Here is a 19,515-nt window from a genome sequence, read left to right on the forward strand (position 1 = left end):
GACAGTTAAAAGTCCTCTTATTGTTGCTCTTTTACCTGAGAACTGTATTGTACGAATTGGCTTAACAAAAATGTTACTAGCTCTCCCATGCCTCAGCAGATAAAGGCGGCAGTATCACACCATATTCCTGAATAACACAGTCAAGAAGGTTGCCAAATTAGGCTTCTGGCCTTAGTCAGGGTGGCACTAAAGATGCTGCAATTAGGATAAAATAAAGCAAGTTTCTTTATCCTGATAACTGTCCAATGACCATGACTGGAAAGTATGTGTGTATTGGGGTTTCATTCCAATGTGAGGCCTGTAACCCTGCATAATCATGAAGCCTGACAACACGCCTAGCCTAGCCTCAAGTGCAAAGACAGGCCATCCTTGTGAAGTACAGAGTATCAGCTGACAGTTGCCGTGTGCACTCCAGTGTGAAGCACTGGGAGCGATTTTGACTTTGGTTCAAGGTCCTACTTGGCACTAACAGTAGCTGTCATATATAAAAACTGTAGCCACAAGAGCAGGCCAGAGACTAGGAATTCTGCGGCAAGTAACTCATCTCCTGACTCCCCAAATTCTGCCCACTATTTATAAGCCACAAGTCAGGGATGTGATGGAATACACTCAATTTGCCTGGATGAGTGAAGCTCCAACAATGCTCAAGAAGTTTGACACCATCCAAGACAAAGCAGCCCACTTGTCTGACACACCATCCACCACCATAAACAGCCACTCCTTCCACTGATGCACAGTGACAGAATTGTGTACTATCTATAAGATGCACTGCAGCAATTTGCCAAGGCTCCATCGACAGTAACTTTCAAACCCGCAACCTCTGTCACTCAGTAAAACAGGGGGAGCAGGAGCATTGGAAGACCCCACCTACGAGTTTTCTTCCAAGTCACTCACCACCTGACTTGGAACTATAATGGTGTTCATTCATTGTCACTGGGTCAAAATCCTGAAACTCCCTCCTTGACAGCACTGGGGTGTAAAGTTTATTTATTAGTCACAAATAAGGCTTACATTAACACTGCAATGAAGTAACCTGAGAAATTCCCCTACTCGCCACACTCTGGCGCCTGTTCAGGTCAATGCACCTAACCAGCACGTGTTTCAGACTGTGGGAAGAAACAGGAGCACCAGAGGAAACCCACACAGACATGGGGAGAAACTGCAAACTCCACACAGACAGTGATCTGAGGCAGGAATCGAACCCGGGTTCCTGGGGTTGTGAGGCAGCAGTGCTAACGACTGTGCCACCATGCCGCCCTCCTGCACCACAATGACTGTAGTAGCCCACCACCAATTTTCTCGATGACTTTTAGTGGTTGGCGATTAATTCTGACCTTGTACACGATGCTCACATCCCATGGTGGAGTTTAGAAGAATGAGGGGGGATCTCATTGAAACTTACAGAATACTGAGAGGCCTAGATAGAGTGGACGTGGAGAGAATGTTTCCACTAATGGGAGAGACTAGAGCTCGAGGGCACAACCTTAGAGTGAAGGGACGCTTCTTTAAAACTGAGATGAGGAGGAATTTCTTCAGCCAGAGGGTGGTGAATCTGTGGAACTTATTGCCACGGAGGGCTGTGGAGGCCAGGTCATTGAGTTCTTTAAGACAGAGGTAGATAGGTTCTTGATCAATAAGAGGATCAAGGGTTACGGGGAGAAGGCAGGATAATGGGGATGCAAATCATATCAGCCATGATTGAATGGCGGAGCTTACTCAAAGGGCCGCATGGCCTAATTTTGCTCCTATATTTTATGGTCTTATGGACCGAACGAAAAAAAGCGATATTGAGTTCAACTGACTTCAGGAGAAAGGAAAATTGGAAAAGATGTATAACGCAAAAAGTTAATTGGCACAATTCTTTCATTTGCACTCGAAGTGCTCCCACCCGCAGGAAAACCAAAGTGCTTTCCACTGACATTAGCAGCACCGGCCAGGCGGGATTCACCTGCTCAAACCATTTGAATTTATGCATCCCGGGAATCATGCCAGCTAGCCCAGCTTTACAGCGTCACCTCCACCGCACCCTCCCACCACACAGAAGTGAGGATGACCCAAACCACCCCCTCCCCTCACAAGAGAGATACTCTGGATGGGATTCCCTCAGGATCCCCAGTGCCAACCTTGCACTGCCCCCTGACACTGTAGCAGTGACACCCTGACCTGTTGCCTTGTACTCCAAGGGTAGGCAGGGAAGTGAGTGTTGTGTACCTCTATTGCTAACTGGTTGCAGAGGGAGAATCCTCCAAGAGATCTAGGGATTGGGTAGGCTCGGGATGGGGGAAAGACCTTGACCTCCGAACTCTTCCCCAGGATGGGGGTCTAACGGCTGCACCTGTCCTTGTTGACCTGGGAAAGGTGTTGTTCAGTTTCAGGTTGGTGAATTCTGACACCATTCTGAAGTTAAATTATTTATTATTGCCTCTCTCTTCTGAAACCTTTGAAGTGCCCTGGCCACTTTGACATCCATGCATCTTTGACACCTGGAAGCTTTCAAAATTATTGCAGCACTCTATTCCACAATAGGGATGTTAAAAGCCACCTTTAACATGTTCGTATAGAAATGACTTACCAGGATTTCCCAGGAGAACCCCTTGCTTTCTCTCATACCCCACAGCCTCTATGAAACCCCTTGGAGTGCTTTGATAGTCAGTTTCACTGGGGAGTACCCTTTTAACATTGAAAGATTCGCATTTGGTCTCTGTACCCTCTGAAGTGGTTTGATTGACAGGAATGGATTACTTACATGCCCATGAGCAAAGAGCCTTGTTTGTTTTTCTTTCCCTTCATGTCTGAATGAATCTCGGGTGCTTTGTAAATATTGCGGTTGGAAAATAGGAAGCTAAATCTCATAGAATAGCCAACCCAACCACAATGTTTATAAACATTCAGCCTTTGATTGACAGATCCTGAGGAGAAGGCCTGGGGGGGGGGGGGGGGGGGGGGGGGGAGGGGGGGGGCTGTGGAGGGGCCTGAGGGGGACCCTCCCTTTGCAACTTGGCAGCAGCAGAGGAACACATGGGCATATCACTTACCTCCTTGCCCGCCCCCCTCCCCCATTATGTTTGTCAGGACACGCACTAAAGCCTGGGCTTCCTGCTGGGGAGGCGGGTGCATCACAGGAGGCCGCTGAATTGGGTTTCTAATTGCATGTTTATTAGGGTTTTTAAATATTTAGGATCGGGGCTGGCGGGGCGGGCCGGGAGCATTGCGAAGGGTTTGCCGCCCAGCAGTTATCCCGTTTTAGGCCCGACGCCAGATTCAACAGGCCTTCGGGATTCCCGTCAGGGCCAAGCAGGCCTGGTGAATCCCGGCCAACATTACCTCCACCATCTTCAAGAAAAACAGGATAAAACTGAAGTAAAAATAAATAAACTGAATTTTAAAACAGGAAATGAAACTTTTCATAAATAAACTTCAGAAGGAAAGCATCTTTGCGCCTTTATATTCAAGCAAAGCCTCTTCAATTTTGGATAGCAAGGAGAATTTTGACACCGCCCAGTTATAGCCCTCAAAGAAATGGCACATTTTTTTCTCACGCAGACCAAAATATTTAGGTGATTTGTGGTTAGTCCAACTATAACCCTTCTGTTCAAAACGGACTTTAGCTCTGAATTTTGTAGCCTATCACCTCAAAACTGCACTGTACTGTAACGGGGATTATTCTAACACTGAAAATGTAAGATTGTCTGGAAAAATATACTTCAAATCGGCTGTAAAATTAGCGAAGGAATCCTTTCGACATTCAGGTTCCCAGGGCTTTTGAACAGGCCCCAAATGGTTAAATTATAGATCACTGGTGTGAACAGCAAATGCGCATATTTGAATGGAGCGATAGCTCATACAGGGCAACAAAAATAGACTGCGGCAATGTGGCTTTTATCTCACATAAATAAATAATTCAAAGAGTCATGCAAAGAGTTGGTTTAATCTGCCGATTGCTGAAATTTAATCTATGTTGGCCTGCAAAATAAGTTGTTATTCTGGCACCCCTCGGGGCTCCTATGGTCCTGGTACCGCCCAAGACTTGTTTATTAAAGTGCTTTTCTTACCTTTCTAGGAAGCCGGGGATAATGGGAATGTGCTGGAAAGCGCTTTTAGCAGAGTCAGAGGCCCCACGAAGCTCTGCGTACAAGAGCCGTCTGTGTGAATGTGGGTTGAGGCTTCACTGCCAGTGCTGATACCCAGTCAGTGTTCTAATCCTTCAGCTGACTGTCCCTGTGAGACTGTGAGGTTAGGGCTGGATGACCCAATGCTGCAAACAACAGACACGTGAACAGCCAGCAAATACTTTTTAACCTCTCTGCTCCCATTGCGTCCTGCTTAGTCACTCTTTGGTACGACAGGAAATGTTGGTGGTTACAGCAAGTGAGACCCCCCCGTGGTGGCACGCTTAGAAAAAGGGAGTCTAGGTTTTTGAAGACAGCTTGAAGTTTGTTATCATTCTCAGTCAATCCGCTCTTTTGTTCCCAGGAAGCATGTTGAATCCCAAAGCTCGAATTTCCTTCCTATTTGCACCTAAACGTGTGGCCTAAAAGATTGCAGAATTTGAGCGAGAATTAAAATACTCCCAAATACGCGGCACGGTGGCACAGTGAGCACTGCTACCTCACAGCTCCAGGGACCCGGGTTCAATTCCCGACTTGGGTCACTGTCTGTGTGGAGTTTGCACATTCTCCCCGTGTCGGTGTGGGTTTCCTCTGGCTGCTCTGGCTTCCTCCCACAGTCCAAAGATGTGCAGGTTAGGTGGATTGGCCGTGCTAAATTGCCCCTTAGTGTCCCAAGATATGTAGGTTAGAGGGATTAGCGGGTTAATGGGGTTATGTGGATAGAGCCTGGGTGGGATTGTTGCCAGTGCAGACTTGATGGGCTGAATATCCTCCTTCTGCACTGTAGGGTTTCTATGATTTCTATTGACCCCTTCAGCCGAGTTCCCTTCCATCTTCCACCTGGGCCCTGCCAATGATTCACAGGAAGCCTCATGTGCCACTTCCATGAAATTGTGCTTGTTTAGAGATTCTCCTCAAATTACAACCTGATTTTCCTGCGTGGCAGAGAACAAATCATTTTCTGCATGGTTCCTTGCAATTTTATTTAACTTCCTAGCAAAAATGTATCCGCATTGAGAGCAGTTCAGTATTTCTTTTACTGCATTTTAATGACACAGCATAAATCACATCAGTAAAAAACCTCCCTGATTTCAGGCTCTGATACAGACGTGCCCAATGCTTTTAGATAAAAGGAGAAAAAAAGACTTGCATTTATATAGCGCTTTCCGTGACCACTCGACTCAAAGTGCTTCCCATCCAATGAAATTTACTTCATTAAATAAAATTTACTTCCACTTACAAACAACAACACGATAATAACCAGATCTGTTTTTGTGACGTTGATTGAGGGATAAATATTGACCAGGATAGGGCCTGGGGAGAACTCCCCTGCTCTTCTTTGGAATAATGCCCGTGGGATCTTTTACATCCACACGAGCAGACAAAAGTGTCTCAGGTTAACATTTCCTCCGAAAGATGATACTTCCAGTATTGCAATACTCCTTCAGTACTGCACTGGAGTGTCAAGGTTCATAGAATCATAGAATCTACGGCACAGAAACAGGCCCTTCGGCCCAAACTGGTCCATGCTGACCAAAATGCACATCTAAGCTGACCCCATTTGCCTGCATTTGGTCCATATCCCTCTAAACCTTTCCTATCCATGTATCTGTCCAAATGCCTTTTAAATGTTGTCAATGTCCCTGCCTCAACCATTTCCTCCAGCAGCTCATTCCACATACGTACCACCCTCTGTATAAAAACGTTGCTCCTCAGGTTCCCATTAATTCTTTCCCCTCTTAACTTAAACCTATGGTCTCTAGTTCTCGATTCCCCAACCCTGGGAAAAAGACTGAGTGTATTCACCCTATCCATGCCTCTAATGATCTGATACACCTCTACAAGATCACCCCTCAGTCTCCTACGCTCCAAAGAAAAAGTGTCCTAGCCTTTCCAATCTCTCCCTATAGCTCATTCCCTTGAGTCCTGGCAACATCCTTGTAAATCTCTTCTGCACTCGCTCCAGTTTAAGTTGGGCTGAATTTTCTGGTCCCACACACTGGTGAGATCACTCAGTTCCACGGAAAGTCACTAGACTTTTGGCTGGGCTGCCGCATCCCTCACGGCAGATCCCGAAAATCCCAGCACCTTGACTTTTGTGCTGCACCTCTAGAATAGAACTTGAACATTGAAATGTTGTGACTCAAAATAGAGGGTGATGGTTGAAACTTTGGAGTAAATTTTCTGCGCCCACTTGCCACGGGAGTCATTGTGGGTGGGATGAAAAATTTGGCGGATCGCTAACAGGTCTGTTGACCTCGGGCAGAAGGTTCTGGTGCAAGGCAAGCACGACCGGAAAATCCCACCCTTTAATTGCCATACTTAAAAAAAAAATCATTCATGGTATATTGGCATGGCTGGCTCAACCAGCATTCATTGCCCATCCCTAATTGTCTTTGAACTGAGTGCATTGCAACTGGCTTTCTAGACCATTTCAGAGGGGTAATTTAAGAGACAATCACATTGCTGTGGGTTTGGAGTCACATGTAGGTCAGACTGGGCAAGGAAGGCAGATTTCTTTCCCTAAAGGACATTCGTTTTAAGTTTAAGTTTATTCATTAGCGTCACAAGTAGGCTTACATTAACACTGCAATGAAGTTAGTGCAAAAATCTCCTAGTCGCCACACTCTGGTGCCTGTTCGGGTACACTGAGGGAGAATTTAGCCAATGCACCCTAACCAGCACGTCTTTCAGACTGTGGGAGGAAACCGGAGCACCCGGAGGAAACCCACGCAGACACAGGGAGAACATGCAGACGCTGCACAGACAGTGACCCAAGCCGGAAATTGCACCTGGGTCACTGGCGCTGTGAGGAAGCAGTGCGAACCACTGTGCCACCGTGCAGTTTTACAACAAAAAACAATGCTTTGATAGTTCCATCATTGGACAATTAATTCCAGACTTTTACTGATTTCAAATTTCATCATCTACCATGGCTGGATTTAAACTCAGGTCCCCAGAGCATTACACTGAGTCTCTGGATTACTAAGTCCAGTGACAATACCATGGCACCACATCTCCCCATCATGGAAGAGCACAGTATGGTTTAAGTTCGATTTTGTTTAATCTGGTTTACATCCATTTAACGGTCAGATGTATTCTCATGAAATTTGACCATAACATAACATGGGGATGATGGGTACATTTTTGCATTTTACGTCCAATTTGCACTCATGGACACAACTTTAGACAAAATTATACACTTGTGGCTTCTGAAGATCATATAGAGAACAAAATTCTTTTTTTGAACATCTCATTGAGCAGTTGTTTCTGATCATCTCATATACAAAGTACTGAAGAAAAGGTAGAAGATTTGAGACAATATTTTGGATACTAATACAGCATGAACATTTATGTCTAGCTGCTTCTGCACAGGAGTCCTGCCTCCTTCACCAACCATTGAAGAACGTGCCCTTCGATTTGATGGCAAATTTAATCCAATAATATTCCTTAGCTGACTCAGGAGGTTTTGTTGTGTTAGAAAAAATGCATGTTGTTGATAAAACCTGGAGGTCCTTGTACTTTACAATCGTGCGACACCAGAAAAATGGTTAAGTGAGTTAATGAAAATATGACCACGTCTCAGTGATGGTCACAATTTACATCAAATTTGCAGCTGACTTGTTGCCCAGTGATATTTGGACTCTTCCATTATATAGTGTCGCCATCTAGCGATTAGATGCTGTCATTACGTTCAGTCATTTGCAAAAAGCAGCTGGAAAGAGCCTTCCTATTCACAGACAGTACGGCCTCACACATGCAAGCTCAAACACGTAAAAAGGCAGGCTCGCACATTCTGTACCTCTTTCACTTTCCTGTGTCTCTCACCTTTCACGAACCCCTTGCTTTCATTTCTTGCCCTAAAAGTAAGGAAGACTTGCAATTATATCGTGCCTTTCGCTCAGCACGTCGCAATGTACTTTATAACCAATCATTATACTTTTTTGAAGTATAGCCACTGTTGTAATATCAGACACCCTGACTATGACGATTGCTACATCTGAAGTTTCCCCTCGGTTACATTATTTGCATCCTCGATGTTAGTTAGCATTAATCCTTGTCTTTATTTTTCTTTCCTTGCTTCCCCAAGCTCTTTCTCGAAACTTTTCTTTTCTTGAACTTTGCTTTTCTTCATTGCTTTCTTGTCCTTCCTCTCCACCTGGGATTTTTTTCTCGAGTTCTTCCAATCGGCTGCCATAAATTCAGAGGGAAGATTGACGGAAACCTGGGAAGATGCCAAAATTGGGTGTTCTCCTGGGTTATCACAGATCTTTTTACCCAAATGAAGGAAAATCAGAGACAATGGCAGAAATTCTCTTCCTTTCCCTATCTATCCCACCTCGCTTTCCACTTCACCTAACACATTCCCTTTCCTCTTGCCCTGCTCTGCTCTTCCGCAACTCCACCGCCTCACATGGACATACTCCTCAATTGTTGATTCATCAATTTATACATCTCTGCACTGGATCACAACCACATAAATGGGTTACATCGGAGTTACAACATGGAAAGAGGCTGTTCAGTCTAATCAGTTGATGCTGCAGTTTATCCTCCACATGAGCAGTTGTCCTAATTTCATGCACCGGCCTTAGAAAATCATTGAATCCCTACAGTGCAGAAGGAGGCCATTCAGCCCATCGAGTTTGCACTGACCACAATCCCGCCCAAGCCCTAGCCCCATAATCCCATGCATTTAAAACCAAAAGAGAAAATGCTGGAAAATCTCAGCAGGTCTGGCTGCATCTGTAAGGAGAGAAAAGAGCTGACGTTTTGAGTTCAGATGACCCTTTGTCCATTTTACCCCATGCATTTACCCTAGCTAATCTCTCTGACACTAAAGGGACAATTTAGCATGGCCAATCCACCTAACCCGCACATCTTTGGACTGTGGGAGGAAACCGGAGGAAAGCCACACAGACACAGAGAGAATATGCAAGCTCCACAAAGACAGTGACCCAAGCTGGGAATATGAATCCAGGTCCCTGGCGCTGTGAGGCAGCAGTGCTAACCATTGTGCCACTGTGCCGCTCCAAACCATAAGCCATCAACCAGCCCAATTTCTTCAACCAGCAAGATCATCTATTCTTAAACGCTGACATGTCTCTGTAGCAATCATTAATTCTGACAGAGCATTCCACAGTCTCACAAGAGTTTCTCCTGCCCTCTTTGATAAAGATTTATATTCAATCATATTAATCTTTTGTGTCAGCCGCAGCTCAGGTAATAGCGTTCTTGACTCTTTTTTAAAAAATGTATTCTTTCAGGGGCCCCGGGCACCGCTGGTAAGACCAGCATTTGTTGCCCGTTGCAATTGCCCCAGCCCCATCATTTCAGAGGGCAGTTAAGAGTCAACCACATTACTTTGGGTCTGGAGTTACATATAAGGCAGACCAGGTATGGACGCAGATTTCCTAAAGGACATTCCAGATGGGTTTTTATGACTATTGACAATAGTTTCATGGTCACCATTACTGAGACTAACTTTCAATTCCAGATTATTAGAACATAGAACATAGAACAGTACAGCCCTTCGGCCCACGATGTTGTGCCGAGCTTTATCTGAAACCAAGATCAAGCTATCCAACTCCCTATCATCCTGGTGTGCTCCATGTGCCTATCCAATAACCGCTTAAATGTTCCTAAAGTGTCTGACTCCACTATCACTGCAGGCAGTCCATTCCACACCCCAACCACTCTCTGCGTAAAGAACCTACCTCGGACATCCTTCCTATATCTCCCACCATGAACCCTATAGTTATGCCCCCTTGTAATAGCTCCATCCACCCGAGGAAATAGTCTTTGAACGTTCACTCTATCTATCCCCTTCATCATTTTATAAACCTCTATTAAGTCTCCCCTCAGCCTCCTCCACTCCAGAGAGAACAGTCCTAGCTCCCTCAACCTTTCCTCATAAGACCTACCCTCCAAACCAGGCAGCATCCTGGTAAATCTCCTCTGCACTCTTTCCAGCGCTTCCACATCCTTCTTATAGTGAGGTGACCAGAACTGCACACAATATTCCAAATGTGGTCTCACCAAGGTCCTGTACAGTTGCAGCATAACCCCACGGCTCTTAAACTCCAAACCCCTGTTAATAAAAGCTAACACACTATAGGCCTTCTTCACAGCTCTATCCACTTGAGTGGCAACCTTTAGAGATCTGTGGATATGAACCCCAAGATCTCTCTGTTCCTCCACAGTCTTCAGAACCCTACCTTTGACCCTGTAATCCACATTTAAATTAGTCCTACCAAAATGAATCACCTCACATTTATCAGGGTTAAACTCCATTTGCCATTTTTCAGCCCAGCTTTGCATCCTATCTATGTCTCTTTGCAGCCTACAACAGCCCTCCACCTCATCCACTACTCCACCAATCTTGGTGTCATCAGCAAATTTACTGATCCACCCTTCAGCCCCCTCCTCTAAGTCATTAATAAAAATCACAAAGGGCAGAGGACCAAGCACTGATCCCTGCGGCACTCCGCTAGCAACCTGCCTCCAATCCGAAAATTTTCCATCGACCACCACCCTCTGTCTTCGATCAGACAGCCAGTTACCTATCCAATCGGCCAACTTTCCCTCTATCCCACACCTCCTCACTTTCATCATAAGCCGACCATGGGGGACCTTATCAAACGCCTTACTAAAATCCATGTATATGACATCAACTGCCCTACCTTCATCAACACACTTAGTTACCTCCTCAAAAAATTCTATCAAATTTGTGAGGCACGACTTGCCCTTCACGAATCTGTGCTGACTATCCCGGATTAATCTGCATCTTTCTAAATGGTCGTAAATCCCATCTCTAAGGACCTTTTCCATCAATTTACCAACCACCGAAGTAAGACTAACCAGTCTATAATTACCAGGGTCATTTCTATTCCCTTTCTTAAACAGAGGGACAACATTCGCCGTTCTCCAGTCCTCTGGCACCATCCCCGTGGACAGCGAGGACCCAAAGATCAAAGCCAAAGGCTCTGCAATCTCATCCCTTGCCTCCCAAAGAATCCTAGGATACATTTCATCAGGCCCAGGGGACTTATCGACCTTCAGTTTATTCAAAACTGCCAGGACATCCTCCCTCCAAACATCTATTTCCTCCAGCCTATTAACCTGTAACACCTTCTCTTCCTCAAAAACAATAATTATTAATTGAATTGAAATTGAACCTTTGCTCCCTGAACTTTAACCTGGGCCTCTGGATAACTAGTCCAGTGACATTATTGCTACTATATCACCCTCCTCTCCCCTATGTCGCCATGAATCTGAGGTTAGGGGTTCAAGACCCACTCCAGGGACTGAACATGAAAATCTAGGATGATATTTCTCTGCAGCGCTACAAGGGTGTAGCATTGTCAGAGGTGCCATCATTTAGATGACACATTAAAACAAGTTCTCATCTACCCTTTCTGCTTTATGTAAGCGAGCCCATGATACTATTTCAGAGCAGGAGAGTTTTGTCCCCAGTATCGTGGCTAATTTTTATTCCTCAAACAACATCACAAAAAAAAATTATCTGGTCATTATCACATTGCTTTTAGAGTGAGTTTGCTTGTACATTAATTGCTACATTCTATTATTAATTTATAGATTGTGGGCATCGCATCGCCAACACTTCTTGCCCATCCCTAATTGTCCTTGAGAAGCTGGTGGTGAGCTCCCTTCTTGAATCACCGTAGTTCAAATGGCGTAGGTGCACCTACAGTGTTGTTAGGGAGGTAGTTCCAGGATTTTGACCAAGTGATAGTGTAGTAACACAATATATTTACAAATTAGGATGGTGAATGGATTTGAGGGGAACTTCCAGGTGATGGTGTTCCCATGTACCTGCTGCCTTTGTCCTTCTAAATAGTAGCAACCATGGGTTTCGAACGAGCAATTTTGGCCTCTACATTTTAAGAAGGATATAAGGAGGCAGTACAGTGAAGGTTCACTCGATTAGTTTTGTGATTAGAGGGTTGTCATGTGAGGCTGAGTAAATTGCATTTATGCTTTCTGGAGTTCAGAAGAATGAGAGGTGATCTCATTGAAACATACAAGATTCTGAAGGAGCTTGATGAGATAAAAGCTGAGTGATTGCTTCCCCTGGCTGGAGAATCGACAAACAGGGGAGCACAGTCTCAGAAAGGATTTACTAGGATGCAACCGGGACTTGATGGTTTGAGCTATAAGGAGAGGTTGGATAGACTGGGACTTTTTTCTCTGGAGCATAGGAGGCTTCCTGGTAAATCTTATAGAGGTCCATAAAATAATGAGGGGCATTGATCAGGTAAATAATCAACATCTTTTCCCCAAAGTAGGGGAGTCTAAAACTAGAGGGCATAGGTTTAAGGTGAGAGGGGAGAGATACAAAAGGGTCCAGAGGGGTATTTTTTTCACATAGAGGGTGGTGAGTGTCTGGAACAAGCTGCCAGAGGTAATACTAGAGGCGGGTACAATTTTGTCTTTTAAAAAACATTTAGGTAGTTACATGGGTAAGATTGGTATAGAGGGATATGGACTAAATGCGGGAAATTAGGACTAGCTTAGTGATTAAAAAAAAGGGCGGCATGGACAAGTTGGACCGAAGGGCCTGTTTCCATGCTGTAAACCTCTATGACCAAGTCCACAAATCCTTGAAGGTGGCAGCACAGGTGGAGAAGGTGGTGAAGAAGGCATATGGTATGCTTGCCTTTATAGGACAGGGTATAGAGTATAAAAGCTGGAGTCTGATGTTGCAGCTGTATAGAACGCTGGTTAGGCCACATTTGGAGTACTGCATCCAGTTCTGGTCGCCGCACTACCAGAAGGACGTGGAGGCTTTAGACAGAGTGCAGAGAAGGTTTACCAGGATGTTGCCTGGTATGGAGGGTCTTAGCTATGAGGAGAGATTGGGTAAACTGGGCTTGTTCTCCCTGGAAAACGGAGAATGAGGGGAGGCCTAATAGAAGTGTACAAAATTATGAAGGGTATAGATAGGGTGAACAGTGGGAAGCTTTTTCCCAGGTCGGGGGCGACGATCACGAGGGGCCACGGGCTCAAGGTGAGATGGGCGAGGTATAACTCAGATATCAGAGGGACGTTTTTACACAGAAAGTGGTGGGGGCATGGAATGCGCTGCCAAGTAGGGTGGTGGAGGCAGACACGCTGGCATCGTTTAAGACTTACCTGGATAGTCACATGAGCATTCTGGGAATGGAGGGATACAAACGAATGGTCTAGTTGGACCAATGAGCGGCACAGGCTTGGAGGGCCGTAGGGCCTGTTTCCTGTGCTGTACTGTTCTTTGTTCTTTGTTCTTTGACTATGACTCCAACATGGGGTTAATCATTTAGTGCTGAAATGAAGAGAGATTTCTTCACTCAGAGGGTTGTGAATCTTTGGAAATTTATACACCAGAGGGTTGTGGATGCCCATTGTTGAACACATTTAAGGCTGAGGGATTTTTAAAACACTTTTTGATGAATCAAGAGATATGGGAAGTGGGTGAGAAAGTGTAATTGAGGCTCCAACCGTGCTTGAATTGAATGACTGGGCAGCCTCAGGGCTGAATGCAAGTCTTTCTTAATGCATCTCTATGACATTTCTCTTCGTATTTCTTCAGTAGAGGCATTAACTGTTGGTTTTAAATGGGTTAATGAGAAAAGACATTCAGGTACATCATGTGTCTATATGCCAATAGCCATGGTAGCTGATGGAATTTAAATTCAGTTAATTATCTGGAATTGGAGAATTAGCCTCCGTAATGGTGACGGTGACCATGAAACCTAATACTGCAAACAGTGGTTTTGAGGTGAAAGGTTTGTAATGTTGCTCCAACCTGTTGTTCACCTTCACTCTATCATTAATGCTGGATTAATAGAGTCTTAATCATGCACATTTCTGTTGCATACTTCAAACAACACATTGCATTCTGAAAGGATTAAGTTTGTGCAGATTTAAAATCGGATTTCCATTTTTGCCTGCTAAGCAGTTTCTCTGAATTTGGAATTCTTCAAATTGAATAAATAAATCAATCCTTCGTTTGGAAAACTTCTCAACACGATATGCAAATTCAAGCAGTGGGATGTCTAAAGCTTGAGTTGCGCTTTCAGATTTCATTCAACGTGATTTTTAACAGCGGACTACGGGGATTTCTTATCTTCAATGAGAATTGGCATTTTCCTCAGAAGAAGGGAACAAAAGGTAAACAAAAGAGAAACAAAGATGTTTTAAAATAAAATGGTGTTACTCCAGCACTGTAGATTAATATCGATTGTGTGTGAAGTGGCTGTGCTAAATGTTTTAATGGTCGTTCCTCTAAAAGTAAGTTTATGTATGTTTTGTATTTCTCCAGCTGCAATGTTATGTTGGTAACTTCCATTCGTGGTCTTAGCTTATTGGATTGTGTTGTATTTTTACTATTAAAGTTTTAACTCTTAGTATTGCAGTTAGAGGGTGGCACGGTGACACAGGGGTTAGCACTGCTGCCTCACAGCGCCAGGGACCTGGGCTCGATTCCCGGCTTGGGTCACTGGCTGTGCTGAGTCTGTTCGTTCTCCCAGTGTCAGTGTGGGTTTCCTCTGGGTGCTCTGGTTTGCTCTCACAGTCCGAAAGACATGCTGGTTAGGTGCATTGGCCATGCTAAATTCCCCCTCAGTACACCCGAACAGGTGCCGGAGTGTGGTGACTAGGAGATTTTCACAGTAACTTCATTGCCATGTTAATGTAAGCCTACTTGTGACACTAATAAATAAACTTTAAACTTCTATACCCTTCTCATCTATGCTTCCTCACTGTGTTGAAATCAAGAATGAGCAAATTCTCTCCTTTTCTAACTTATCCAGGGAGCTGTAATTGAGGGATCCCTTCCTCCATTACCTTTCCTTCCAGGCTTTCACAAAGCCAGGCCTCAGATTCCTAATCATTTTCTTCTGAGTGAATACATTTTCTTGCTTCACTTTTTAACTTTAGTGGTATCAATAGAGTAATGTCCTATAAATGGAATACAGTCACACAAGCTTTCTCAATTTAAAAAAGATAGTCAACAGCATAACACAACATTATATTTATATCCACCCTATTATTTGATTTGATTTGATTTATCATTGTCACATGTATTAACATACAGTGAAAAGTATTGTTTCTTGTGCGCTGTACAGACAAACATACCATTCATAGAGAAGGAATCAAGAGAGTGCAGAATGTGGTGTTACAGTCATAGCTAGGGTGCAGAGAAAGATCAACTTAATGCAAGGTAAGTCCATTCAAAAGTCTGACAGCAGCAGAGAAGAAGCTGTTCTTGAGTCGGTTGGTACGTGACCTCAGACTTTTGTATCTTTTTCCCGACGGAAGAAGGTGGAAGAGAGAATGTCCGGGGTGCGTGGGGTCCTTAATTATGCTGGCTGCTTTGCTGAGGCTGTGGGTAGTGTAGACAGAGTCAATGGATGGGAGGCTGGTTTGCGTGATGAATTGGGCTACATTCACTACCTTTTGTAGTTCCTTGTGGTCTTGGGCAGAGCAGGAGCCATACCAAGCTGTGACACAACCAGACAAAAATGCTTTCTATGGTGCATCTATAAAAGTTGGTGAGAGTCATAGCTGACATACCAAATTTCCTTAGTCTTCTGAGAAAGTAGAGGTGTTGGTGGGCTTTCTTAACTATAGTGTCGGCATCGGGGGACCAGGACATGTTGTTGGTGATCTGGACATCTAAAAACTTGAAGCTCTCGACCCTTTCTACTTTGTCCCCGTTGATGAAGACAGAGGCATGTTCTCCTTTATGCTTCCTGAAGTCGATGACAATCTCCTTCACTTTATTATAATATTCCCTTAAACACCACAACCATAGTAGATTTTATTTATCGAATATAATAACTTCAATCACTAGACTGTCCCATTTGCCGTGTGCTTATTGGTTACAGTGTTCTCGCATAAATTAGACCACTTGCTAAATGTTACAAAGGCTACAACTTCCAGCCAGAAAATACTTTGGTAGGAATTGAAAAGTGGAAATACGATGGGTGCAAACCATACTTATCTAGCAGTGATAATCAGTATTCAATGTATGCAGGAGTTGGATCTGCTGCTAGATTAAGGGGGGTCATATTTTAAGTACATGGTGAGGAGCCTAAAATATATTGACGAGGGTGGCATGGACAAAATGGGCCGAGTGGCCCCCTTCTATGCTGTATAATTTCTATGGTTCTAGGGGACTAATGCCTGTTCAAAAACCCTGCCAAAAAAATGATTAGTTTCTACTCCACTATATTTGGTTTAACTCTAATCTCTGTTTATGCTTCAAGCACAATGTTCCTCCAAAGCTGTGAAATATATCCAGCCTACAGACAGATGTTGTACTCTTGCCACAGTCCTCCGTGATGAGAACATAGGTCAGCGAATCAGCTGCAACATACACAATTACAATTGTCCAACCATTAATTTTAATCAACAGAGCATCATGGGATTAAGCTCATCTACCTGGCTCATAGAGCGGCACAGTGGCATAGTGGTTAGCAGTGCTGCCTCACAGCACCAGGGACCTGGGTTCAATTCTGGCCTCGGGTCACTGTTCGTGTGGAGTTTGCACGTTCTCCCCATGTCTGCGTGGGTTTCATCCGGGTGCTCCAGTCCAAAGATGTGCGGGTTAGGTTGATTGGCCATGCTAAATCAACCCTAGTGTCAGGGGGATTATCAAGGTAAATATGAGGGGTTGCGGGAATAGGGCCTGGGTGGGATTGTGGTCGGCGCAGATTTGATGGGCCGAATGGCCTCCTTCTGCACTGTAGGGATTCTATGATTCTTTGATCCAGATTCCTTTCACACATGGCTTCACAGTCCTGTCAAAATTTACAAAATAAAATTATAAAGCCAGTTACCTTCTATAGGTTGGAATCCCTGGCACAGTCCGACACCCTCTTGAAGCGTGAGGAGAGTGAGCACTTTTACACTTATTACACATATATCTTCTGCCTGAGATCCTTTAGTTCAGAGTACAAACCGCTAACAAAGGATAAGATAGTTAATTGCAATCACAAGGAACAATGGAGATAATGGGTAATTCTGCACACCTGACATTGAACAGAAACAATAACGAATCAGTTGGAGATGAAACACTTTACAATGATTATAACCAAAGCAGAAACTGGGCAAGAAGCTATACAGCCTCCTCAACTCTCGTAAGCAAAATATAGAGCACATCTGGATTGTTGCTCAGCGCAATTTGACTGTGCAGATTTGAGTGGGTGGCAAGGTGGCACAGTGATTAGCACTGCTGCCTCACAGCAATACCCGGGTTCGATTCCCGGCTTGGGTCACCGTCTGTGCGGAGTCTGCACGTTCTCCCCGTGTCTGCGTGGGTTTCTTCTGGGTGCTCCGGTTTCCTCTCACAGTCTGAAAGACTTGCTGGTTAGGTGCGTCGGCCATGCTAAGTTCTCCCTCAGTGTACCCGAACAGGTGCCGGAGTGTGACAACTAGGGGATTTTCACAGTAACTTCATTGCAGTTTAAAATAAGCCTACTTGTGACTGATAAGTGAACTTTAAAAAACTTTAGGTATCACAGCTGATCTGTGTTCAGTGAACTCAGATAAGGTATGTAGAACACGGAGTTGCCTTCACTGTCTTTAATTTTGGAAAGGAAATTTTAGCATTTTCACACCCATTATTGCTGACTGTTGAGTCCTGATGGAAATTATGGGATGAATTTTAAGGTTCCCCCCTTCCCCCCTCACCAATGGCAATTTTGAAAATGGGGGCTGGGTGATGCAGGTGTGTAAAGGGAAGTGGGTGGCCAGTCCACCCACCACCTTCCCACCCATTCCTGACCCACCCCCCACATTACCAGGGGGTGGGTAAGATGTCAGACACTCCACCTACCCTTGGGCCCTATTGAAGAGAATTATCAGACACTTAAGGGCCTCAATCCACCTCTATTACAATTTTTCAGTCTGCTGGGACAAGGCGAGCAGTGTGGCCTGCTGTTGGGCAGGAAGCGGGTACCTCCTTTGGGAGGGTTTCTGAGCCCAATCTGTGCACCCTCTTCCCAGGTCATAAGCCTTCCCCTCCTAACTCCCATTGCAGTCTCCCAGCCAGGTCAACCCAAAACCCTCAAACTTACCTCGGGTTCAGGAGATATCTTCTCTTCTTCTTTGCAACAGTGGCCACTATTCTCTTCTGGTGCTTCTGGGACTATATTGCTGTGAACCAATCTGATTGGTTGGCCGCTATATAGAACCATGGAAACTAAATGTTGGAGTAGGCCATTAGGTCCTTCGAGCCTGCTCCACCATTCATTATAATCACATAGAGTGGTACTTCCTCTTTGATGAGGGTGGAAGTCACATTCTGACACTATTAAGACCACTCTCAGCATAATATCACTGTAGGGCAGCCAGACTTCTGGTTGGTGAGGTGCCAACCGACACTTAGGTTGGGATGAGAGGGGGCTTTTCGCTCCGGGGACAACATTTTGAATTTTTTGGGCAGAATTGTACCCACTGCCTTTCAGGTGAGATGTTAAACCAAGGCCCTGTCTATCTTCTGCAGTGAATGTAAAAGCATGGGAGTTCTCCCTGCGAAGTATCATTGGTATTATTCATGTCTCAAACAATATCACAGAAACAGATTAGCTGATCATTAACATTGCTGCTTTGTGCAGTGATAAGGTGTTTACTCCTATATCCCAGGCTAAAAGGTCAATGTTCTGCTCCTGGCCAGGAACCAGAATCTTTGGATGGATATTTTCTCTTCCTAAACTTAGGATGCTTTAGCTAAATAATCTAATATCATCCTGGGGATTAGCAAACCTAACACGGAACAAATGCTGATTCAGGAACCTAAGTGGTCTCCTACATATTGCTAAATCTATTAGCAGTACGAATGCACATTTATGACAATTTGAATGGTGATATTGGTCTTCATTGATATTGGTTTTGTGTGATAATGTCAAACAGTGATCATTTAGTGGCCCTTTTTAAACCTTGTTTAATATCACTTTTCATTGAAGTTGATGGTGTAAAACAGACTGGTGATTTACATGTTGCCAAAGGTAATTTTCACCATTTTATTCCTTGTACTTTGTTCTTTTTGTTTGCTTCAGCTCCCCAGATCCCTGATTGGTGGGGGAGTCCAGAACCAGGGATCACAGTCTGAGGATTCGGAGTAGACCATTTAGGACTGAGGTGAGGAGATATTTCTTCACCCAAAGAATGGTGAGCCTGTGGAATTCATTACCACAGGAAGTAGTTGATGCCAAAACATTGTATGTATTCAAGAGGCGGCTCGATGCACTTGGGGCGAATGGAATTAAAGATTATGGGGAGAAAGCAGGATTAGGCTATTGAGTTGGACGATCAACCATGATCATAATGAATGGCGGAGCAGGCTTGAAGGGCCAAATGGCCTCCTCTCACTCCTATCTTCTATGTTTTGATGGTTCTATGA

The 19,515-nt window shown here is 44.5% G+C and overlaps 1 protein-coding gene across 3 annotated transcripts in view; it reads right to left on the minus strand.

Annotated features, from left to right (window-relative positions):
- Positions 1-4,230, minus strand: part of LOC144505031 (fibroblast growth factor 1-like) — a 41,421-nt gene extending 37,191 nt beyond the window's left edge. For 2 of the 3 annotated variants that reach the window (XR_013499754.1, XM_078230705.1), the window contains exon 1: positions 4,053-4,207. The gene's annotated coding sequence lies outside the window, so the exon portion shown is untranslated. Of the gene's footprint in view, positions 1-4,052 lie in introns of all 3 variants that reach the window. The other variant, XM_078230702.1, reaches the window with a different exon arrangement.
- Positions 4,231-19,515: the final 15,285 nt, after the last annotated feature.

Source organism: Mustelus asterias, chromosome 16 (assembly GCF_964213995.1).
Source record: "Mustelus asterias chromosome 16, sMusAst1.hap1.1, whole genome shotgun sequence".
Lineage (NCBI taxonomy): Eukaryota > Metazoa > Chordata > Chondrichthyes > Carcharhiniformes > Triakidae > Mustelus > Mustelus asterias.